Below are 18,174 nucleotides of genomic sequence, written 5' to 3'. Positions count from 1 at the left end.
CTTCCAATCCAAGAACATAATATATTTCTCCATCTGTTTGTATCATCTTTAATTTCTTTCATCAGTGTCTTATAGTTTTCTGCATACAGGTCTTTTGTCTCCTTAGGTAGGTTTATTCCTAGGTATTTTATTCTTTTTGTTGCAATGGTAAATGGGAGTGTTTCCTTAATTTCTCTTTCTGATTTTTTGTTGTTGGTATATAGGAATGCCAGAGATTTCTGTGCATTAATTTTGTATCCTTCAACCTTACAAAATTCATTTTTTGGTTCTAGTAGTTTTCTGGTGGCATCTTTAGGATTTTCTATGTATAGCATCATGTCATTGGCAAACAGTGACTGTTTTACTTCTTCTTTTCCAATTTGTATTCCTTTTGTTTCTTTTTCTTCTCTGATTGCTGTGGCTAGGACTTCCAAAATTATGTTGAATAAGAGTGGCAAGGGTGGACATCCTTGTCTTCTTCCTGATCTTCGTGGAAATGCTTTCAGTTTTTCACCATTGAGTATGATGCTTGCTGTGGGTTTGTCATATATGACCTTTATTATATTGAGGTAGGTTCCCTCTATACCCATTTTCTGGAGAGTTTTTATCATAAATGCATGTTGAATTTTGTCAAAGCTTTTTCTGCATCTATCGAGATGATCATATGGTTTTTATTCCTTAATTTGCTCATATGGTGGATCACATTGATTGATTTGCAGATATTGAAGAATCCTTGCATCCATGGAATAAATCCCACTTTATCATGTGCTTTTAATGTGCTGTTGGATTCTGTTTGCTAGTATTTCGTTCAGGATTTTTGCGTCAATGTTCATCAGTGATATTGGTCTATAATTTTCTTTTTTTGTGATATCTTTTTCTGGTTTTGGTATCAGGGTGATGGTGGCTTTGTAGAATGAATTTAGGAGTGTTTCTCCCTCTGCAATTTTCTGGAAGAGTTTGAGAAGGATCGGTGTTAGTTCTTCTCTAAATGTTTGATAGAATTCACCTGTGAAGCCTTCTGGTCCTGGACTTTTGTTTGATGGAAATTTTTAATAATGGTTTCAATTTCATTACTTGTGATAGGTCTGTTTATATTTTCTAATTCTTCTTGGTTCAGTCTTGGAAAATTGTACCTTTCCAGAGTTTGTCCATTTCTTCGTGGTTGTCCATTTTATTGGCATATAGCTGTTTGTAGTAGTCCCTTATAATCCTCTGTATTTTTGCAGTGTCAGTTGTGATTTCTCCTTTTTCATTTCTAATTTAATTAATTTGCATCCTCTCCTTTTTTTCCTGATGAGTCTGGCTAAGGGTTTATCAATTTTGTTTATCTTCTCAAAGAACCAGCTTTTAGTTTTATTGATCTTTGCTATTGTTTTCTTTGTTTATATTTCATTTATTTCTGCTCTGATCTTTATGATTTCTTTCCTTCTACTGACTTTGGGTTTTCTTTGTTCTTCTTTCTCTAGTTGTTTTAAGTGTAGGCTTAGATTGTTTGTTTGAGATTTTTCCTGTTTCTTGAGGTGAGATTGAATTGCCATAAACTTCCCTCTTAGAACTACTTTTGGTGCATCCCATAGGTTTTGGGTTGTCGTGTTTTCGTTGTCACTTGTTTCTCTGTATTTTTTAATTTCATCTTTGATTTCTCCAGTGATCTCTTGGTTATTTAATAGTGCACTGTTTAGCCTCCATGTATTTGTGTTTTTTACAGTTTTTTTTCCTGTACTTGATTTCCAATCTCATAATGCTGCGGTCAGAAAAGATGCTTGATGTGATTTCAATTTTCTTAAGTTTTCCGAGGCTTGATTTGTGACCTAAGATGTGATATATCGTGGAGAATGTTCCATGTGCACTTGAGGAGAAAGTGTATTCTGCCACTTTTGGGTGGAATATTCTATAAATATCAATTAGATCTATCTGGTCTGTTGTGTCATTTAAAGCTTGTGTTTCCTTATTTATTTTCTGTTTGGATGATCTGTCTGTTGGCATAAATGGGGTGTTAATGTCCCCTACTATTATTGTGTTACTGTCGATTTCTCCTTTCATGGTTGTTAGCATTTGCCTTATGTATTGAGGTGCTCCTATGTTGGGTGCATAAACATTTATAATTGTTATATCTTCTTCTTGGATTGATCCTTTGATCATTATGTAGAGTCCTTCCTTATGTCTTGTAACAGTCTTTATTTTAAAGTCTGCTTTATCTGATATGAGTATTGCTACTCCAGCTTTCTTTTGATTTCCATTTGCATGGAATATATTTTTCTATTCCTTCACATTCAGTCTGTATGTGTCCCTAGATCTGAAGTGGGTCTCTTGTAGACAGCATATATATTGGTCTTGTTTTCATATCCATTCAGACAGTCTGTGTCTTTTGGTTGGGGCATTTAATCCATTTACATTCAAGGTCTTATCAATATGTATGTTCCTATTGCCATTTTCTTAATTGTTTTTTGGTTTTTTTTTATTTCTTTGTGTTTCCCACTTAGAGAATTTTTTTTAACAATTGTTGTAAATGTGGTTTGGTGGTGTTGAATTCTCTTAGCTTTTGCTTGTCTGAAAAACTTTTGACTTTTCCATCAAATCTGAATATCCTTGCTAGGTAGAGGATCTTGGTTGTAGGTTTTTCTCTTTCATCACTTTAAGTATATCCTGCCACTCCGTTCTGCCCTGCAGAGTTTCTGCTGAAAAAATCAGCTGATAACCTTATGGGGATTCCTTTGTATGTTATTTTTTGGTTTTCCCTTGCTGATTTTAATTTTTTTTCTTTGAATTTAATTTTTGTTGGTTTGATTAGTGTGTGCCTTGGTGTGTTTCTCCTAGGGTTTATCCTGTATGGGACTCTCTGTGCTTCCTGGGCTTGGGTGACTATTTCCTTTCCCATGTTAGGGACATTTTCCACTATAATCTCTTCAAATATTTTCTCAGACCCTTTCTTTTTCTCTTCTTCTTCTGGGACCCCTATAATTTGAATGTTGATGCATTTAGTGTTGTCCCAGAAGTCTCTGAGATTGTCTTCAGTTCTTTTCATTCTTTTTTCTTTATTCTGCTCCTCGGCAGTTATTTCCACCATTTTGTCTTCCAGCTCACTAATTCATTCTTCTGCCTCAGTTACTCTGTTATTGTTTCCTTCTAGTGTATTTTTCATTTCAGTTATTGTGTTGTTCATCTCTGTTTGTTTGTTCTTTAGTTCTTCTAGATCTTGGTTAAATATTTCTTGTATTTTCTCAATCTGTGCTTCCATTCTATTTCTGAGATTCTGGATCATCTTTGCTATCATTACTCTGAACTCTTTTTCAAGTAAGTTGCCTATTTCCTCTTCATTTATTTGGTCTTGTAGGATTTTTCCTTGTTCCTTCATCTGTGATATAACTTTTTGCCATATCATTTATTTTTTTTATGAGTGTGATTGTGTTCCTGTCTTACTGGTTGTTTAGCCTGAGGCTTCCGACACTGGAGTTTGTAGGCTGTTGCGTAGAGCTGGGTCTTGGTGCTGAGATGAGGAACTCCTTGAGACCTCACTCCAATGAATATTCCCTGGGGTCAGAGGTTCTCTGTTAGTCAAGTGGTTTGGACTCAGAGCTCCCACCACAGGAGCTTTGGCCCAACCCCGGGCTCATGAACCAAGATCTCATAAGCTTCATGGGACTGCAAAAAAAAAAAGAAAAAAAAAAAACAAAGACAATAACAAAGTAAAACATAACATTAGACTAGGAAGCTAACAGATAAGTTAGAAAGAAAGTAAAAATAAAAATATAGATGAATCAACAACCAGAATGTATATCAGTACCACAATAGTAAAAAAGAGGAGGGAAAAAAGAAAAGGGGGGGTGGAAAGGCCTTGGCTGTGTAGTGTGGGGCCTAAGAAAGAGCAACGTTTGGGCAGTGGACAGAGCCAATCCTCAGGAACCACAGGGCTGGAAAAGGCCCTGGGAGCCATGGGGGGTGGGCTTAGGCTCAAGGAAGAGAAGGGGCCCAGGCGTGCTCCCCACCCCTGGTCTCAGAGGGCAGGGAACCTCACCTGGGAGCCCAGAAGTCTTCCTAGGCTTCAGTGGGCAGGGCAATTGCCCTCTGCTTCTCTCCCACCTCACCCACTGGGCCCCTCCCATCTGCCTCTCCTGAACTCCCCAGCCTCCCTCCTATGCCCTCAAGGACCCACACAGCCTGGATGGGGCTTTAGGGGGTGGGGGTACTGGGTTGGGAGCTCAGCAGGATCCTCAGCCCAAGTGGGCCAGGCGATCACCCTCTGATCCTCTCCTGCTCTTTCCGGAGAGTCCCTCCTGCCTGCCTCTCCTGATCTCCCTTGCCTCAGGGGTGCCAATCCTGTCTGGCCTCCACTTCTCCTCCCCCCTCAGTCCCCCTATGTCCTACTGATTCACTTTGGGGTTCCTCCCATCTCCTTGGGCATCAGAGTCCCCCACCAGCGGCCAGCAGTTGCCCTAGTTGTGAGGAGACGTAAATTCTGCGTCTTCCCATACCACCATCTTGACTCCCCCTTCTTCTGGAAATCTTATTAGATATATGTTAGGCTTCTTATTTTAACTTTCTAGTTTCTTAATACTCTTTTCACATTTCATATTTTGAATATTTATTTCTCTTGGTGCTACACTGTCTTGGAATAATTTCCTTAGGTCTATCTTCCATTTTATTTATTCTCTTTTCACCTTTTAAGGATTTTTATTTCAATGCAGGATTTTTATTTCACTGTTAAAATATCAATTTAATACTTTCCAAACATGCCTGTTTGTTTTTTATACTGTCCAGTTCTTGCTCTGTGTTTTCTATTTCTACCTTTAGCTCCTTGCACAATTTAAATGTGTTTATTTCTAAGTCTCTTTCATTTTCTTTTATTATCCCAGGTCACCGTGTACAATTTCCACTCTCTGCTGTGTCTACATCCTGTTTCCCTATGTGGTTTGTAATTTTTGATGACAAGTTCATTTTCAGAAGGGTTGTTTTCCATGTGAATCCCATAAGGCCTGGGTTATGGAAGTGGTTTTGAGTTTGCCTCTGTGAGGGCCCTAGAAGTTTCATTGGTCTTGGCTTAATTTTTATGTTTAACTTCTATGCTAGATTGTGTTTCCAGAGAACACCACAACGATATCTCCCCTCCTACAAGCTCTTTTATAAAGTGCTCTTGCCACTCTCTCATCAAGAAGTGGAGTTTATTTCCCCTTCACCTGATTCTGGGCTGCCCTGTTGCTGACTTTAACTAATGGAATGTGGTGGAAATGACATTTTGTAATTTCCAAGACTGGACCTTAAGAGATACCCAACTTGCACCTTCACCGTTTAAAATGCTCCCTCTTGGAGGCCAGTCATCATGTTAGAAGCCTAACTACCTTGAGACCCCCTTGTTGTGAAGAAGTCCATGCTATCCACAAATAGAGGGAGAGGCTGAGTGGCCACCAAAGCAATCAAACATATGAGTGGAGATTTCTTGGACCTTTGCCTCGCTCAGCCTAGCTGAATCGCCAAGGGAATGCAGGCAAGTGAATGACCCCAGCCTCAAGCAGAACAGAAGAACCATTCAGCCAAGCTCAGCCTGAATCCCTGACTAACAGCTCACAAGCAAATAATTTTAATACATCATATAGCTTTAGGTTTCTGATTGTTAGTTGACTCTTTTCTGCTCATGGTGGAGGTAAATAGCAAGCTGTCCTATCACTGCCTTAGTTTAGTTGATACAGCCTTTCAATCCCATCATTCAGTAGGGTCTTTCTATGTTCCCCGCAATAACTGGAAAGGTATCCTCATTCATTAGGACCCAACTCAATTCTCAGTCTCTCTGGCCCAACTTTCTCTGATCATCATGAGGAAGAATGAATAATTATTTCCTCTCTCATGCTACTCTTCTACCTACAACATGTAAGGGTTTCTAATTTTTTCATAGAATGAGATTTTATCTTTCAGTTCAAGATATTTTACCTGAGGAAAATCCCACCTTTCCTATCTCACTAGTCCTTTTCACGTATCTGTGTCTCGGTCAAACCAAACTACCTACTCCTCCTGTACATACCCCATTCTGCATCCTGTATGCAGAGTTGCTCATGTTGTTCTCTTTGCATGAAATACCCGACCTTCTGGTGCACATATGTAGATCTAACCAATCTTTCAGCCCCTGCTAAAGTGCTTCCTTTCCCATAAAGCCTTTTTTCATTGCTCAAACTATAATCTCTCCCTCTCTTGAAGTCCAATATTGTAATTGGTCTATGATTGTCTTGTGATTTCTACCTTCTCAAAACTTTAGAACGTAGTGGTTTAGAACAGAAGTTAGTGAAGTAAGCCACCACACATCCAGTCAACTGCCTATTTTTGCATATAAACTTTTATTGGAACACAGTCACAGTCATTCACTAATATATCGTCTATGATTACTTTTGCACTGTAATGGTAGAGTTGATTAGTTGCAACAGAGACTGTTAAGCCCAGAAAGTCTAAAACATTTACTATCTGGCCCTTTACAGAAAAATTTTGCCAATCTCTGGTTTAGAGCACGAGAATTGGACTTTGTATCACCCCTTAACATTTATCAGCTGTTTGATCCACAGGCTTGCTGTGAAGGTCAAATGAGAGAATGGGAATGAACTATTTTGGAACCTTTAAAGCATGATTATAGAGTATTTTTATTGCTGTTACTTTTGCCTTAACTTAGACTATCTTATGGTTTACCTCTAACTGAGTAAACAGTTCTCATAAAGAAGTGGAAAGAAATTAGAAAGATCATGGTGTTATGTTAGCTATTATTGTATTATTTTTATAAAAGTGTATAGATATATATAAACATGTGAAGTGCTCTAGACATGAGCTTCACTAAGCAAATACCCAGATTAAGCTTAGAAAAATAGAAGAAAACCTTCCCTTTGTAAGCTCTAATGTGGTACGTTATGACTGCAAAACAGACCAGCACATCCTTAGTTGTTTGTGTAAAATATCCATTTCAAGATGATATTTAGAAAGTGAGGAAGTTGATGATGCCATTTCTAGTCATGAAATGATGTCTCAGCTTTTGCGTTTTTGCAGAGTCAAATTTTGGAAAATAGAATGTCAAAGATGGTTTATCAGTATGGATAAAATAAGTGAAAGGCCACGGTTAAAAAAAAGCAACAACAGGGCCTCCCTGGTGGCGCAGTGGTTGAGAGTCCGCCTGCCGATGCAGGGGATACGGGTTCGTGCCCCGGTCCGGGAGGATCCCATATGCCGCGGAGCGGCTGGGCCCGTGAGCCATGGCCGCTGAGCCTGCGCATCCGGAGCCTGTGCTCCGCAACGGGAGAGGCCACAACAGTGAGAGGCCCGCATACCAAAAAAAAAAAAAAAAAAAAAAAAAGCAACAACAGCAATCAAAAAATGGATAGCTCAATGATGGTGGTAAAGGGAGCCCCCTTTTTAAAAAACAAATCTCCCAGCCAGTGGGATTTTTAAAGAAGGAATGTATTTCCATCAGGAAAGTTTGCTTCCTTATCCCTTCTGAAACAATATTAAATTTTCTTCTAGGGAGGAGACCCCAGTAAACCACAAATTGTTTTCTCCACTGTTTGTACAGTGAAAACAGCAGGTGGGAGGGGGGTGTTTAAGGAGCCTGGCACTCTGCAGAGCATCAGGGCCTCTTTAATTAGAGAGAGGCTGTTAGGGAAGATGGACAATGCTCCCTTTGTTAGAGCAACACAGTGTCTTTCAAAATCATATTTGTTTTTAAACTCAGTGGATTTGCACACAACCATGATGAGAAACACAGTTTAGATGGTGCATAGGAATATGAATAGGAGATGTTTGCTTTAAAAAATATAACAAATAAAGATACAGGCTTTGAAAACCTGGAGTTGCAATGAAAGAGTGCTGTAAAAAGTTCACTCAAACTTTGAAATTTTCTGGCAAACAAGTTATATCAGCTTGAGGGGAACTATAATACACATGGATACTTTGGATATGAAAATGGAATCAAAACTATTCTCTTCTGGCAGTCAAAGTAAATTTTATGACAATGGATTCTTAGTTGCCTTTTTTTCTTTCTTAGGCTTCTTCAATTTTAAGTACATTTGTACAATAGTAAAATGATAATAGATAGTGAAAACTTTAAAACTTCTAGGAATTTCATTGACTTGGGCAATGATATCAAGAGGGCTTGTTGTTTCCAAGTAGCTTAGTGATGAAAAGCACATCATCCAAGAAATTTTATTTTCTAGGACAAATGGTCTGATATGGCTACTCAGTAGAGTATTTATATCTTAATGAAGCATTTCCTTTAAGAGAAGTGTCCTGGGGATCAGAACCAGTTATTGAGATTCTGCCTAGGTCTCTGTGCATATTAAATGCCTTTGTTGTGTTTATTTTTCCCAAGGCGGTTTTATTATATGCAATGCTGGATTACCCAATAGGCAAAATGTACATACATATTCGAAAAGCATCAACAAAATAGAGACACCAAAAAAGAAACAATTTGGGGTGGACAAAAAGTTGATAGTGTGTGTGTGTGTGTGTGTGTGTGTATGAATATATATTTATTCTTCTTATGTAGATTGTGTGTGTGTGTGTGTGTGTGTGTGTAAAGCATCAAAGTAATTTCCATGAAAAAAACAAACAAGAGCTTTGTTGGATTTCCTTCCAGCTAATTTGTTTTAGTAGGGTTTCTATGCTAAATTATATACTGAGGGAGGGGACACCATAATATTTTCAGTCAGGACTTGATTATGTGTCTTGCATCATACTGAGCCTTTCAGAGGAAATCAAAGAAAGAAAAGACACAGCCCTTTTCTACAAGGAGCCTGTGACTTACACAGGCATGAGACATAACCAGGAAACAATTAGAGTTCTAGCCAGTATATAATGTAATTATAATTGTGTTTGTTTGATGTTTTATTTGGTTTGATTATGTTGTTAACTCTCATGTTGATAGAGTCCTTTATTAAATTGTTAAATACCATTTGTTCAAAATATGGGTAATTTGCAGTTATTGATTAAATACCATGAGAGATAATCTACCGCACCACAGGCAGATGATCAGAGAACATCTCTCCATAGTTGGTTTGCCCAGCTGTAGCCCAGCAGACTAATGAGTATAGGAATAAGCTTCATGGGAACCCAACTAACTGGAACCTTCAAATAATTGGATTTTTCCCCTTGCACTTTTGTTTGCTGAAAAAGAAGCAATGCTAAGATGGTAACCAATAAGAGGAATTTTTTCACTGAGTTCCTGAGCATGGTTTTGGATCACTATATATAAAGCCCAATTTCCTAGCCCACCTCTATCTTAGTTCTGCTTAGTGAAAACTATTATTGCTAAGAGTGACCCTGAAAAATATCAGCCTTTAAAGAAATATTAATTCTGTTTGCAATATTCCTCTTATAAAGTGGACAAGCACATTCAGAAACATTTTTTTGACCATAAGAATTGAGGCAAAAGAGTTCTCTATATAAGTCTTAGTTCATTTTTACTGAAATAGCAGTTTTACTTACTTGGCTCTATTCTCCCATTGAGGTAATTAAGTTTTGTATGTCTGGAAATGTGCTCTGTGGCCTGACATCCTTCTCAGGGTCTATAAGGATGGCAAAATCTCTAAAAAGGCCTATCAAAGAGATCCATCAACAAACTCACAATAAAACAAAGCTCACAATACAGTGAAGAATATCCCAATTACCATATCAGTCAGAGTTACAGTAAAGTCCATAGGAGTTTAGGAGAGGAATTGAATGCTGCAGGTACTATAAGGCCAGGAACTGTGTTTGCCTTGTTCAGGGCTCCATGTCTAACGCAAATGAATTTGTTGAATAAATATTTCCTATTAGGATGGTCATCATCTAGATGGTAGCTTTTGAATGAGATATTTAAAGATGAGTTGAATTTTAACTGCTGAAGAGGAGAAGGGAAGACCAGCTGGAGGAATGAGTTGTGAAAAATATGCAGTGGGGAATGAGGGATGAGATTAAAAACTGCATAGAGCTGGATAAAGTCATTTACTAGATTATCCTTATGTATTATCTCACGCTTAGACTTCGTGTTGGCTTTGGAGAGATATCATTTTGTGTTTGTGTTTTTATTCTTCTATATATCATTCTTACCTGTCCTTCCCCTCCCCCAACACACAAATTTTGAATTAGGAGAAGGAGCATAGCTTATTGCTATGGTCAGCTTGGGTTTTAGCTTTGAAACATCCTGAACAAAAATGATAACTGGGTATGTCTACCCTGAGGTGCAGAGCTAAAAGAAAGCTCTGCAGGACTCCAGAAGTATTTCATTTGATAACACGTCTTCAGTTTCATTCATGATGAACTCCTGGCTAAATCTCATTATTTTGCTTTTCCTAAATCCATAAAGAAGCCACCTGAAGTGTCCCTGAAGGACACTAGTGTGCTGATTGTTAGCATGGCTGGGTTGGTGCACAAGGTCTTTGGCACTGTGTACCCTGTGGAAATGCTGTCTCAAATGCATCATTTTGCTGAGTGCCCCCGCTCAATGCCAGCACTGGTTTGTCTTCTGAGTAGGCGTGCTTCCTAGAAATTAGCCTTCAGCTGACCCCACAGTACACCACACATGACAAGTTTAGTGATGTCACTCCCATGCCCTGACTGCAGACAAGAGACGCCTGAGAAGAGGAAGAAGTTTACCATTGAAGGGAAATGGAAAGTTTATTTTATGTCTCATCAGAGGCTCCACTGCCAGACACACGTTTCAGGGCCCAGTGTTCTGGACATGCAGATGCACACGGACACTGGAGTGTGGAGAATACAAGTGGAATGTGGGCAAAAAAGAGATGGGGAGGTCAGAGTTGTATGTAATGACTTTAATTTGTTGCAAGGGAAATGTCAGGTTTCACATGAAGGAGGATTTGGGAAAGATTAGAAGTACTGGAGCTGAATGTCCCTAAAGAATGTTGTAAAATTTCCTTTTCAAATATGATGGGCTCTCTCCTTTCTGAGATGCATTAAGTTAGCACCATCTTGCTTGAAAACAGAGGGTTAATTCAGATGCACACTTAAGACATTAATAACATCTGTGCAGTAGCCACTTCTTCATGTCATTCAAAAATAGATAGAGCAATTCTGCAAATAAAGGGCCCGACTATACTTATTTTCTTTAATTCCTTCCTGGGCTTAGCAATATTTGGGTTTGCTGAAAATAAAAAAGCAAAAAAAAAGAAGTGTAGTTTAAAGGGGAAAACCCTTATTTAGTTATATGAGCACCTTGAATGTTTAGCAGAGCATCACTTACACAACAGTAATGCAGTCACCATTCTCTACATAGCTAAAGCTTTAATGACATTTTATGTAATCTGTGTTCAAAAGAAAAACAGAAAGTGTGTGTGTGTGTGTGTGTGTGTGTGTGTGTGTAGAAGAAACAGAAAGAAAATAATAAGATATTTTTGAAGTCAGTGGGTAAATATTTCATTTTAAGCATACAGTGTCTTGATGGAATATGGTGTCTGGGTTTGGAGGAGGAATAAATATTTTGAACCTGTTTACTTTGTTATTTATTTATTTGGTTGCACCAGGTCTTAGTTGCGGCTTGCGGCCTCCTTAGTTGTGGCATGCAAGCTCTTAGTTGTGGTGTGCATGTGGGATCTAGTTCCCTGACCAGGGATCAAACCCGGGCCCCCCGCCTTGGGAGCACGGAGTCTTAACCACTGCGCCACCAGGGAAGTCCCATGAACCTGTGTTTACTTTAGAATTAGTTAATATCAGTATGATTTTTACAAACTCTTCTTCCTAAAAAGTTACTTGAGGCAGCTCACATTCATTCAACAAATACCACTGAATACCTCATATGCTTTTCCAGTTGCCTAAATTTGTTGAAGACAGGTACAGAGTACCAAATCAGACAAAATTCATAATGACATGTACAGTGACTGTGATTACTAGTAGGAGACAATTCTCAATTTGGTCTTTTAAGCTTGTGTATATCTTGCCTTTGTTCTGGATTATCTTTTCAAGGATGTTTGTAGACTTACCAGTCTTGGAAGAGAGAGAATTCTCCTCAGGAGCAAAAGGCCAGCATGCTTATTGCCCATTATAAAAATTGGAGTTCACTAAACTCAGGGTTCTTCTACTAAATGCAACCCACAGTGGGTGCAGGTATGTGGTTTTCAAGTTATGTTGTGAGAACTAGAGTTTGGGGAATGGGTGCAGATGCCGATACTCTGCCTGGGGTAATTGCTGTGAGTGTTAAATGCCCTATGCCTGTAAGTTATAGTCCTATATCTCTGGTCCCAGGATCTTGGGCTTTAGCCAAGAGCCACAAACGTGTACAGATAATTTCTTAGTTTGCATGTAGGGTAAAATCTCAGGCCCTTCACAAATCTTGTCAATTACTTTGAGTATTTGCATTTTATTCAGACAAGTACTTGAGCCAAACTAGTACATTCTCAAGGTGAAATATCTCCCTTGGAATTTAATTTTCTTGTTAAATTTAAACTGAAAAATCTCCCAGGGATAAAAGGGTAAAGGATGTTGTAAAAGAAGGAAGAGGTAAAATGGGGTGATGGGAATACCAAAAATAGTGAAAAAAAAACAGGTCAAAGAAAAGAGCAGGACATAGGTATGAAACATTTTTGTATGTTTAGACAAATGTAGTTTATTTTTTAAATTTTGGGTTCATCCAATGGCTGTGCTAATAGACATACTTTTGTTGAAAATACAGAGAGGCTAGTTTATCAGGAGAGAGATGGTTTAATAGTTTTCACCTATTTTTAAATGGCAAATTTTTATTACAATTCAAAAATGGAGAAAACTGTAACTCATTTAAAATGTAAGCTGATAAGAGATAAAGGAAATGGCAGTTTTCCAATGTTCTAATCATGCCATACTTATCCTAAATACTGCTGAATTCACCACTTGGAAGGGAAGACTAATCTTATTTGTACTATGCCATTATTTAGAATGTAACTTCTTACTATTTCTTAATTACAAAAGTGTCAGTAAAAACTGCAAACTCAGTTATTTAAATACTTAATATCTTTGAAAATCCAGATCTCTTCATCTATTCGACAAAACAAATTTATTTATAAGATCCTATTCATTTCATTTTAATAAAAATAAAGATAAAACAGAGTGGAATGAACTGAAAAAAATAATAGCGTAAGTCCCAAGTCATTTTTTTTTTTTTTTTTTGCGGTACGCGGGCCTCTCACTGTTATGGCCTCTCCCGTTGTGGAGCACAGGCTCCGCGGCTATGGCTCATGGGCCCAGCCGCTCCGCGGCATGTGGGATCTTCCCAGACCAGGGCACGAACCCGTGTTCCCTGCATCGGCAGGCTGACTCTCAACCAGTGCGCCACCAGGGAAGCCCCTCAAGTCATTTTTTAATGAGAATAAATATCGGATAAACATAATGCACTGTGACTGATTAAAAAATACTGTACGTAGTGATTTTTTAGAAAAAATATCGTGATGGAAATAAGGCAGTTTTCATTTAGAAGAAAACCATCACTGACTTCTTAATCAACTGAAAACACCCACAGGGGTAATTACAGGCCACTCTTGTTAAATATGGGCTGCAAAATCCATCTAAGTCAAATAATCACTCTTGATTAAAAAATAAAAAGGAATAAGATGATCTGATATATGCCTTATAGAGAAATATAAGATGATCTGAGAATATCATATGTGGTGGTGGGATTACTAATACATGCAAAATTCTCTTCTCAGAATCTTTGAGTAGTATCCAAAATGGTAGGACAGTCTGATTTTCAATTTTATAAATTTGTGGCTGCTAACACTTTCTCACTTGGCATTCTTAATTATCTCTTCAGAGTTGCTGTGTTTCCTTGCTTGGGGCACAGAGAGGTGAAGAATGCAAAGAAAAAAAAATAAGTCAGGAAACGTGATCTATTTGGGAAGTAAGGCCAAAAATAAAAGTCAAAATAAAGATTCAGGTAATAGGACAAGTTAATGTTAGAAGAAATGCCACTAGACAGGATGTGATTAACCACCAAAGATTTTTGCAAATAGTAATTGCTGGAATTCAAGTAGGGGAAACTACAATAGACTAGGGTGGTCCAAAAAGGCATCAAAGGCCAAATGAGATTTGGTTCAGCCTTGAAGGATGGTGAAATCTGGCTGAATGAAGAGTGCAAAGATTAAGAGATGGGGTTGGCAAACCCGTTTTGGGCTAAATCTGGCCTGGAGACTGCTTTACATACATGCAGAATCAAGAACGGATTGTACATTTTTAGGTGGTTGAAAAAAAATCAAATAAGAATATTTCATAACACTGAAAATTATTTGAAATTTAAACTTCAGTATCCATCAATAAAGTTTTATTGGCACACAGCCACTCTCCATTTGTTTATGTCTATGACTGTTTTTGTGCTACAGTGGCAGAGTTGAGTAGTTGTAACAGAGAACAAATGGCCTCAAAGTCTAAAATATTCACTATATAGATCATTACTAACAAAGTTTGCTGACTCCTGATGTAAGAGATAAAGGGCAATAATGGAAAGGAATGTTGGAAGGCCTATAATACACCCAGCTCTGGAGATGAAAAGGAACCCCTGCAGGTTTTGAATATAGGAGGAAGCCAAACTGCCTCTGCTTCCTAAACACATCACCTGTGCCTGCAAATGTTTGTTAAATCAAAACAAATGAACAACAATTTTTAGATTCCTAATCCCACTGTTACTTTATATTTGTTGCTCTTCAAAAGGATGAATGACATTTCAGCATAGGAAATGTACCTTGACTCTCTGAGGTTGTCCATCCTAACCTCACACAGGTGTGCTATGAGCAGCTCTCACTGATTTTGACATTGTTGGACATGAAACAATACCTTGTATTTTGGGGCTTTTCTACGAGCATATTTAGATGACTCCTCCCTGGACCTTTCTTCTTTGGATTGCATGACATAATTTGTCTTCTACTTTTCCTACATAGCTCAGATATAGATACAAAAAGTGAGGGTTTGTACTGACACAAAGAATTGACAAAAAACCCTAGCTCTCTCTAGAGCCAGATTTTTAGAGAAAAAATGGTTCAGGCAAAGACACACTGCAGAAGGAGGCCAAGTGTTAAACCCCTCCTGCGGGTGTTCCCATCAGATCCACCATGGATACATTTCAGATACCAAATTTCCTCTCTAATATTTTAAGGCAGCATGTCACCAAGCCTCACTAAGGGGTGAAATCTAAGAAGAGTGTAGAGAAACACACATGGGAAGAACATCACAATAAAAAGAAAACAAACTCTGGGAAATGTGGTTAAGAAATATCAGACTCAATTAATAGTGGAGACTTCAATAGCCTTGGAGAAATCCAATACAAACCAAATTCAAATGACATGTCAGTGCTTCCAGCCATGTTTGCTTTCAGTTGATTACGTTTTTAAAAAATCTTAGGGGGAATTCTTTAATGAAACCAAATCTGGCTAAAACCTACCTTCTTCTAGGTAATAAAAATTAGGTAAAAACATTAATTTCAGATTTTTCTCTTTTATTTAAAAACAGGTATCTTTTAAAAAACTTTTTGGTTCATTTGCAAAAAATTTTTTTGAGAAATGATGGGAACTTTCAATAGAAAGAGTAGAGCTGAGATGAAGTTAAGGGAGAACATTAAGAGAAAATGAGAAAATATACAATAGTTTAAAAATGCAACTTAAAGTCAAACTGCATAACTTGTTTTGGAGTTAATCCCAGATAAGTATCAGTATAGTCAGGGATAATGATGAATTCTGGATTAGAACTGTGTAAAGCTTTGAAAAAGCAGTAAGCTCAAGTCTTGGGAATGCGAAATGGATGACATTTTGGAATGAGCTTCTACCCTAAATGGAGGGAAATAAAGCTTAACTCGCATGTCAATATATTCTCATAAATATCCACCTAGAAGTGCACAGCTACAGGATACTTGGACACTTATACAGATACAGATACACACATGGATGTGGACAGATAGACATGTGTTTTAGGATATGAAAAAGTTCCTAGGTAAAAATTGTAACAGTGCAATGGTTTCTAGAAGAAAACCATCTCCTACCCTGGCTCAGAATGTAAAAAAATGACATTCCCCTAACATTGTATAATGGATCTTCCAGTCACAGTCTCCTATAGAAGCATAATTTATGTAGTGGATGACAAGAAGAGTTTTATGATATCTGGAATTCATTTAAAATTTTTAGATGGGAAAAACTGAGATCCAATTAAAACCCTAATAAATGTCTCTGTGTTGAATACAAATATATTAAATTAATATGTGTGCAAGATGAAACTGGAAAAGTTATGGGAGTCTGCATTTTAATTCTAGTTCTATCGGGAAACTATTTAACTCAGAGAATTACTTGGTAATGGGACTGTTTACAATGAAGCAAAACTGAATTTAAATAGGACATTTTAGCCCATGACTTGTCATAACTCATGAGGTCTCAGCCTTAAGGCATGTTAAGATCTCACTGGTGAAACGCTGGCGAGGAAAAGGAAGACGGACCAACTAGCGCCAAGAAGAGCCCTCAGGAGGCTAAGGCAGCAATAGGGCCAGTCCCCAAGGATCTTACCTTGAAGGGAAGCAAGGGCTGGCATGCTACTACATGGCAGGCCCCACCCATGGCATACTCGACATACAGCAGAGAGAGTCTTTGGTTGGAGATAATTCTCATGGACAGAAGGTGGTAACAGCTTGGTTTTACAGGAGACCTGGATGGGATGTGCAGTGTCTCTGTTAAAGTAGGACCCAAGAGCTTAGGATTTATAGATACAAGTGAGTGTACCTATCCTGTACACTCAAAAAGATAGAATGTATCTATTTTCCACAGACTTACCTACTTGCTCTAGGTTTTGTATCCTAGGATGTATCCTAGGGAGGATATATTCTTACGCTACGTTTTCTGACTATCAAATCTAAGACAATAGGGGACTTCCCTGGTGGTCCAGTGGCTAAGACTCCATGCTCCCAATGCAGGGGGCCTGGGTTCGATCCCTGGTCGGGGAACTAGATCCCACATGCCGCAACTAAGAGTTCGCATGCCGCAACTAAAGATCCCTCATGCCGCAACTAAGACCCAATGCAGACAAATAAATAAATAAATAAATATTTAAAAAAACCTAAGACAATAGACTAAATTTGAATGGTGTCAAATGGTAGAGATTAGGCCCCTCACCTACTTGGCAGCCGAGTGTAGCAGTTATGATGGCAGAGGCAGAAGTCCAACTACCTGGGTTCAAATCTCTGTTCCCCCCCCCTTACCAGCTGAGAATGACAACATCCATACAGATGTTGTGAGGATCAGATGGGATACTGCATATAATTGCAGGGTGCCTCTGTTTTGTTATTATTATTTTCAGAAACAGGCTTTTGGCTGTAAGTCACATAACTTGAGACTTGGAAAATTATACTACGTCTCTGGGCTAGACTAAGCTATCCCTGTAGTTTGGCCAGTTTTAAAACAAACAAACAAAATCCTGGCCATACCCTCCTCCCAGCCCCCACCCACCTGCACATCAGGCTGCACCTTCATCCCCTAATAGGTTCAGAATGTGCTTTTATTACCATCTAACTGCTCTTCCCCTTCCAACTGCTGTCCAGCTGAAAGTGATTGTTAATATTGTTCTGTGAAACTTCTGGTCCAGATTTATTCTAGAATTGATTGACTTTGTTTTTAGGTTGTTATAAAATATGACTATTCCTGTCTATATTTAGTTATAATTTATGGATGCTAATAAAAGAATAACATTTTGGGAAGTGTGGACATGGGTGGGTGGGAGTTTAATTGAGAGATCCATACTCAAGACTGGGGGAGCTAGTGAAACCCTCCCTGTGGTATGCCCAAGTCACAAGATGCTAAATGTTTGCCTCCTCAGTGTTTATTTTTCTGAGACACCCGAGAAGAATGGCAATCATCCTATTCATACTCTCCTACAAGCTACCTTTAGTGAACATCCTCCCAGCCGCCCCCCCCCCCCCCCCCCCGCTTAGGAAAAAGAGCTACAGTTTTGAGAATGTTCATAGTGCCAGAGAGTGAGGTAAGTGGATTTACAAGCATTATCTTATTTAATTCTCACAAGGAATTATATATTATTAAATAAACTAAGGATTAAAGAGAGGTTAAGAAGACTGATCAAGGTCACCCAGCAAGGAAATGCTCAGCGGTGTTGCACGCTGGAGTCTGCCATGTTGTCTCCCAGACCTGCAGACTTTCTGGATGGAGAAAGAGACCTCTGCTCACCCTTGCCCTTCCCACCTGCCACCCTGTCAGGCTCAGTCCTTCTTTCCTTAGAGCTTTGCTTCCA

Source organism: Mesoplodon bidens (genome assembly GCF_964165515.1).
Source record: "Mesoplodon bidens genome assembly, chromosome: 2".
Classification (NCBI taxonomy): Eukaryota; Metazoa; Chordata; class Mammalia; order Artiodactyla; family Ziphiidae; genus Mesoplodon; species Mesoplodon bidens.
Note: the sequence above shows the minus strand (reverse complement) of the source record.